We start from the raw sequence: 7,893 nt of genomic DNA on the forward strand, positions 1-7,893 counted from the left end.
CTCAGATGAGTTTCTCTCCAAAATGGTCCAGATACCAAAGGCTTTGCTGTCCAGAAGGCTGGATCTTTGCTGCCTGGAGGGTCCCGAGGACGCTGCGCTCTCCCCGGCTGTGCTGTCCTCCTGACGGCTTCTGGATGTCCAAGCAACTGCCTCGCCCAGCATGGACCCAGGAGAGTCTGCCCCTTCCTGCATATCCTTCCTGCGCAAGCGCGAGTACCAAAGCCCATGGCAAAGGTCTGGATTGGGCCTCGTGAATACACAGGGCAGGGACTATTGTTCCATTTTATTGTGGAGGAAAACTGAGGGCCCAGGGTGGGTGCTCCTCACCTGGGCTGTGGATTGCCCGGACCCACCAAGTGGCCTCTCCAGCCCAATAGGATGCTTCCCAGGGGATCACCTTTCACCACAGAAGCCAGGGAATGGGCCACCGTGATATGATCCATTTGCTTGCAGGAAGCAAAGCCTGGCTCCTTTTCCCACAGGAGAGAGAAGGGGAAAGGTGGATGCCCAGCTGATGTGCCTTCTGACTCCAGTTACGGTTACTGACTCAGAGAACAAAAGGCTGAAAGGGAGCATCCAGTCCATCCCTGCATCTGACTGATGGGAAGCTGAGGCCCAGAGAGGGCTGAACTCTGCCTGAGGACACACAGCACAGTTCCTAATGCTGACCCCATTCCTGGTCCATCAGAAGGCATATGCTCCCAGAGCAGGGGACCAGCCCCCTGGATTTAAGAGCTCCTCCTCCTGCAGCCTCTTCTGACTCATTTGGGTCCCCATGGAGGGTGTAGGTGGGGTGGGAGGGTTCCTGGCCTTCCCCAGAACACATTGGGGTTTTTGCTGCAGTTCTGTGCGACCTGGGGAGGTCCTCTCCCACTCTGAGCTGCCCTTAACACAGCTATAAGTTGGGACCATGGATTGTGGGGCCTCACTGGCCACAAAGGTACCAAGAGATGTCAAAGATGCGAAAGGGCTTTGTAAACCCCGGGGCCCGTGGAAATGGCGAATGCTTCTGAGCTTCCACCCACATGTCAGAAATAGGACCAGACACGGACTTCCCTGGCGGTCCAGTGGTTAAGACTCTGCGCTTCCACTGCAGGGGGCACGGGTTCGATCCCTGGTCTGGGAACTAAGATCCCGCATGCCGTGTGGTGCGGCCAAAAAGAAGAAAGAAAGAAATAGTACCAGACAGGGACACAAACACAATGTGCACACAAATGTCCACGCGCAGAGACACTCCCATGTAGAACCCCTGCCTTAGACCTGAGTGTATCCACACTCATGCTCACTCCCACGCACACCCTTGAAGGTCTGCATTCTGGTACAGGGACGTGGCCTGTGGGTTGGTCTCTCTCTATGCCCCCTCCCACACCCCCTCCCCAGCAGCAGGGCCCTGACCCTCTTGAAGCCACTGATGCCCGTCCCTGCGTGCCAGCCCCTCTGGCCCCGCAGTCCCCACGCCATGCCGCTGCCAGATTGGGTTTCTTCTCAATAGGGCCCAGCTGCCTTCTGGGGAAGGGGGGCCAAGGGACCATGTCATCCCTACATAGCAGCGGGCCTCTACTCACTTTTGGGAAGGGTCTCATTTCTTAAAAAGTTGCATTTATTTAATTCCTGTCTTTTCCCCCCAGAAGTCAAGGGCCCTGATGTTTTAGAAAGGAAATGCCGTGGTGCCCTCAGCTGGGGTGAGGGGCCAGGATGGCATCTGGGGAAAGGCTGTGGAGCCCCACCCCACAACCCTGGGGGTAGGACTTCCAGAGGACAGCAGGGTGGGGGCCACCGAGGGCAGGGCTCCAAGGAGCCCGCTGGGACTTCAGGCGTTTTCAGCAGGCCAGTTCCTGAGGCTGCCAGGATGATGGCTAAGAGCCAGTGGCAGCCCCTGGCTCCCTGGGTTTGAATCCAGCCTCTGGCACCTACTAGCTGTGTGACTTTGGGCAAGTTACCTAACCTCTCTGTGCCTGGGTTGCCTCATCTGTAAAACAGAGATAATAATGGTTCTTCCCTCATTGGGCTGTTGCAGGAATTAGACAAATTTACATGAAAAGCGGTGCATCAAGGTCTCGCCCTTCCATTAGCGTCTGGCAGATTGAATGCTCTGTGAACTCCAGTTGCTTTTTCTTCTTTTGATCATTATTATGACCTGCATGGCTCCACATGGGCCAGACCCTCTGCTCTTGTGAAATCGGAAGAGAACGTTTCCTCCCTTCCTCCCCTCCCACCATGACACAAGCCAGAATATAATGAACTTCAGCATCAAAACATCTTCCTTATCTCTACTTTAAACCCCTTCCGTTTTTCCTGACTTTGGTGGAAATGGAAAACAGCTGCTCAGGGGCTGCAGCGCTTGCCGTGTACAGTGAGGAAGCTCCCGGCACAGAGCTGCCAGGGTGCACCTGGGACCGACGGCCCCCTGCGGGAGGAGAGCAGTCCCTCCCCTCCCCCGGGGCCCCCTGAGGTCCTCCGAGGCAGGCTACCTGGACAATGAGCTGGGGGTCCCCTTCCATATCTGCTCGCCCCCCTCCCCAAAACTGCTGCTTCCCAAGAGGACACACGAGCATCTTTGCAGCCCCATATGATGGAGGAATATTCTGCCCCCATTTTTCAGAATACGAGAATGGGTGAGACATGGCCCCACAGGGAAGAGGGGTACACAAGAGGTTCCCCGTCCACGCCGCCGAGTGCTGTCAGCAAGGTGTACACAGGATGCATGGCAATTGGTGGGAAGGTGGGTGCCTGAATCTGCCTAGAGTGGTCAAGGAAGGCTTCCTGGAGGAGATGGTGCTTCACGAGGAATTCGCTCATCAGTGGAGTGGTTGCAAGCCATTTCTAGATGCGATGACAAGACAGACAAATGCTAAAGGCCTAGAAGAGTTAGAGGTGCTCAGAGCATGGCAAGTAGCCCATCCCAGGGGTGGGGGTTGTCCTCAGGGCATCGGGGAGCATTGGGGGCTGACGGGTCAGATTGGTGTTTAGGATGGGCAGGACAGCAGCTTGACATGTTTTACATACACTGACCACACCTGTGTCCTAGCGTCCAGCTCAAGAAAGAATATTTTCATCATCTTAGAAGCCCTTCTCCTGCCTCTTCTGGTAACTGCCCTCCCCAAGATAACCGCTAACCCGCAGGCCACTGCCTTTGACCTGTCCTGCCTGTGCTGGAACTTTCGATAAATGGACTCACACGGTGTGTGCTCTTTGGGGGGGGCTCTGTCATCTTTGTGAAGTTCATCCACGCGGCCGCACGTGGTTTGCGTGCGCTTTTTACTGTGTCAATAGTCCATTTTGTGAATATTCAATTTACCCAGGTGGCCACCGATGGGAATTTGGATTATTTATAATTTTTGGTTATTATGAGCAACGCTGCTCATTCTTGCACGTGTCTTTTGGTGAAAGGATTTATTCATTTTTGTATCTAGAGATGGCATTGCTCCTACTCAGCCCTATTAGAAACTGCCACATTTTAAAAATGTGGTTATTCCATGGACGTTCCACTGACGCTCTCTTAGAGTTCCAGTGGCTCATACTCTCTCCGATACTACATTGTTAGTCTTTAATTTTAGCCATTCTTGTGGGTGTGGCTTAATTTGCATTTCCTGATACGGCTAATGAGTTGACCCCTCCGCCTATGACTGTGGGCCATTTGGCATCTTTTTTTAAAAAAATTTATTTATTATATTTTTATTTATTTTTGGCTGTGTTGGGTCTTTGTTGCTGCGCGCGGGCTTTCTCTAGTTGTGGTGAGCCCGGGGGGGCTACTCTTCTTCGCGGTGCGCGGGCTTCTCATTGTGGCGGCTTCTCTTGTTGCGGAGCACAAGCTCTAGGCGCGCGGGCTTCAGTAGTTGTGGCTCGTGGGCTCTAGAGCACAGGCTCAGTAGTTGTGGCGCGTGGGCTTAGTTGCTTCGCGGCATGTGGGATCTTCCCGGACCAGGGATCGAACCCGTGTCCCCTGCGTTGGCAGGCGGGTTCTTAACCACTGTGCCACCAAGGAAGCACTTTTTTTTTTTTAATTTCTTCACCATCACTAAGATTTTTTTTTTTTAATAAATTTATTTATTTATTTATGGCTGCATTTGGTCTTCCTTGCTGCGCGCGGGCTTTCTCTAGTTGCGGCGAGCGGGGGCTACTCTTCATTGTGATGCGCGGGCTTCTCATTGCGGTGGCTTCTCTTGCTGTGGAGCACGGGCTCTAGGTGCGTGAGCTTCAGTAGTTGTGGCTCGTAGGCTCTAGAGCACAGGCTCAGTAGTTGTGGCGAACGGGCTTAGTTGCTCCACGGCATGTGGGATCTTCCCGGACCAAGGCTCAAACTCATGTCCCCTGCATTGGCAGGTGGATCATTTGGCATCTTATTTTGTGTTTTTATGTCTTCCAAGGACCTCTTCTACTCGGTGATAGGTCTCTTCATTCTCTTAATGATGTATTCTGATGAAAAGAAATTCTTAAATTTAATGTGCTCCATTTTATCAACGTTTTCTTTAATGTTAGTGCTTTTTGTGTCCTAAGAAACCTTTGTCTATTCTGAGGTCATGAAGGTAAGTTACCCATTTTTTCTAACACTGGTATTGTTGGAAATTCCCTGGCGATCCAGCGGTTAGGACTTGGAGCCTTCACTGCCGGGGCCTGGGTTTGATCCCTGGTCTGGGGAACTAAGATCCTGAAAGCCATACTGCGCTGCAAAAAAAAAAGCTGTATTGTTCTTCTTTTAACATTTAGATCTACAATCCGTCTGGAATCGACTCTCATGTGTAGTGTGGGTTAGGGGTCAGAGTTTTTTATTTCACTTTTCAATTTGGATGTCCAATTGACCCAGCACCATTTATTGAAAAGTCCATCCTTTCTCTCCTGTACTCATATGTGCCTTTTTAATAAACCAGGTGAATGTGTAAGTGTGGGTCTCTTTGTCTATCTTTGCACCAATAATACAGTGTTTTAGTTACTGTAGTTTTATACTAGATCTCATTTCTGGCCCTAAACGTCTTCCACTTTTGTTCTATTTGTTCTAGATCGCCTTGGCTATTCTTGGACCTTTGCATTTTCATATATATTTTAGAATCAACTTGCGAATTTACACGCACACACACACACAACATACACAAAGCCTTCTGAGATTTAAATGGGACTGCATTGAATTTATAGATCAAGTGGGAGAGAGTTAACATCTATAATATAAGGCCTTCCAATCCATGAACATATCTTTCCGTTTATTTAGATCTTCTTTAATTTCTCTCAATGATGTTTTATAGTTTTCAGTAGATTTATTCCTAGATAATTTGATGCTTTTTGTGAATGATGTTATTGTCAATAGATAGAAATATGGTTGATTTTCTTTTTAATTGAAGGCAAGCTTTTTATTTTATTTATTTATTTATTTGGCTGTGCTGGGTCTTAGCTGCTGTAGGCAGGATCTTTTTAGTTGTGGCGTGGGGGATCTTTAGTTGTGGCGTGCAGCATGCGGGATCTTTAGCTGCATCGTGCACGACCTAGTTCCCTGACGAGGAATCAAAACCAGGCCCCCTGCATTGAGAGCGCAGAGTCTTAACTGCTGGACCACCAGGGAAGTCCCGGAATACGGTTGATTTGTATAAACTGTCTTTGTATTCCGTCAACCTTGCTAAGTTAACGTAATAATTCCAATAATTCCTCTTTAGATTCCATTGGGGCAAAGATGCTTTGGGGTGTGATCCAGCCATGGTACAAGACCCAACAATCTTGAACTCTGGGCTGGATGTGGAGGTAGAGAGGGAGGAAGACAGACTTGGCCAGTTAGGTCAGCAGAGTTTTTAGGGCCATGGTGGGGTGAAGAAATCACAAACTTCACCCATGTTCAGCCATGGTCCAGGCACTGTTTTCACATCACGTTGAGAGTTGCTGCCCCAGCCAGGGCACCTAGCCCAGCCCACCATGGGCTTATGAGAATGGAAGGCCTGGGTTCTGATTCTGGCCTTTAATCGACAAGCTGTGTGACCTTGAGTGCATTGCTGAACCTCTCTGAATCTCATCATCCTCACTCATAAAGGGAGGGACACACGCCAGGGTATTTCTGCCTCTCACCCTGTAGGTGACTGATTAGTGAATTGGTTTCACTCACCAGTGTTGTCCCTTTTCCCCACGGGGGGTTTCTGAACATCGCTGGAAGGCTCTGCAGTCCAGGGGCTGCTGGTGTCGGGGTGGAGGTGGCCAGCTACCCGTGCGCTCTGAGCAGTTTCAGCGCAGCTGGTCCTCTGGGGATTTGTGTTTCTACAGCGGTGACACCCATGCAAGGCTGCCCCTCTCCAAGAAGAAACTCAAATTACTTTTCAATAAAAACTCCTGGCAGAAGTTCTTGAAAAAATATCTGGCTTTCTCTGTGATCCGTGATAGAGAAAAAGATGGAATTTAATTATTCTGTCCTGTCCATTAGCCCCACGGCTGGGCCTGGGAAGCGGCCACAGCTCCATCCAACCAGCAGGCTCCCGACCCCCGATGGGCTCCGTCGCTCTGGCATGTGTGGAGGAGCACAGGGGGGCCCAGGGTAGGGCCCCCACCTTTGGCCTGGCCTTGTCCTTTCCACGCTTCCTTCTGGGGTATGTGTCTTAGAAAAATCCGATCTGTCTGCAAGTACCTGGACAAGCGGTTCTCTACAAGTTAACTGGAAAGGTGGCTTCCCAGGCCCAGGGAAGGTTTTTTTTTTTTTTAATTAATTAATTAATTATTTTTGGCTGAGTTGGGTCTTCGTTGCTGTGCACGGGCTTTCTCTAGTTGTGGCGAGCGGGGGCTACTCTTCGTTGCGGTGCACGGGCTTCTCATTGCGGTGGCTTCTCTTGTTGTGGAGCACGGGCTCTAGGCGTGCGGGCTTCAGTAGTTGTGGCTCGTGGGCTCTAGAGCACGGGCTTAGTAGTTGTGGCGCACGGGCTTAGCTGCTCCACGGCATGTGGGATCTTCCCGGAGCAGGGCTCGAACCCGTGTCCCCTGCATTGGCAGGCAGATTCTTTAACCACGGTGCCACCAGGGAAGCCCCCCAGGGAAGGTATTTTACAAAATTCCTACCAGGTCCTCGCTGCTACCCACGGAGCTAGGCTCAGAGCAGCAGAGGGCACTTAAGAGCTGAACTGGAAACACCAGGACTGGAAGAATCTGGAACAATCATGTCTTGGTGGCACTATCTCTGGAGCTCCAGCCTGCAGCCGGCTTGTTTCCTGCCGGCTCACGAATAGATACAATTTTGTACATTTTCCACACAGCATCATAAGCACGTTTCATGCTTTCACCCAGTTAAAAGTTTAAATTACATTACGTATATTAAATATATACATTGTTTTAAAAAGGCCAGTAGCTCTTCAAGGCTTACCATGAGAAAGGAGAGTCCCCTGTACCCCTCTTTACCCCCAATTTTCATTCCCTAGAGTCAGGCTTTTGGCGGGTGGGGGGAGCTTACCTCCATAGCTCTTGTCACGTTAGGGAAACAGATCACTCAGGACCTCCTTATTCCTGTGGTGCCCTGTGTGCACCCATGGCCAGTCTAGCTGGCCTGCCCTACCCCTGTCTCCGCAGTATCTTACCCTATTGACCTCCTTGGAGGTTTTTTCCCCTAGAAGTCTTGACCAGGGTCAAAGGTCTCCCGGGGGATTATAGGGGTCTCTTCCAGCTGGGCCCCGTTGGGTTGGCTGCAGGTGACATCCACCCTGCGTATGCCCCGTACCTGCAGACCATTTCAGAGACCTCTCAGAGGGAGCTGGGCCTCTGGGGACAGGACCATCCAAGTGCCCTGGCTGCACCTGTCAGGGTCTCATGGCCCAAGCAGGAAAGGGATGGGTGAGGTAAGCAGAAGCTGGAGGCACAAAGGTGGGATGCCCTGGGAGGAGGAACAGAAAGAGAGAGGCAGAGAGGGCAGCCGGCCGGCAAGGGCAGGAGCAAAGAGTC

Source organism: Tursiops truncatus, chromosome 15 (assembly GCF_011762595.2).
Source record: "Tursiops truncatus isolate mTurTru1 chromosome 15, mTurTru1.mat.Y, whole genome shotgun sequence".
In the NCBI taxonomy this organism is placed as follows: domain Eukaryota; kingdom Metazoa; phylum Chordata; class Mammalia; order Artiodactyla; family Delphinidae; genus Tursiops; species Tursiops truncatus.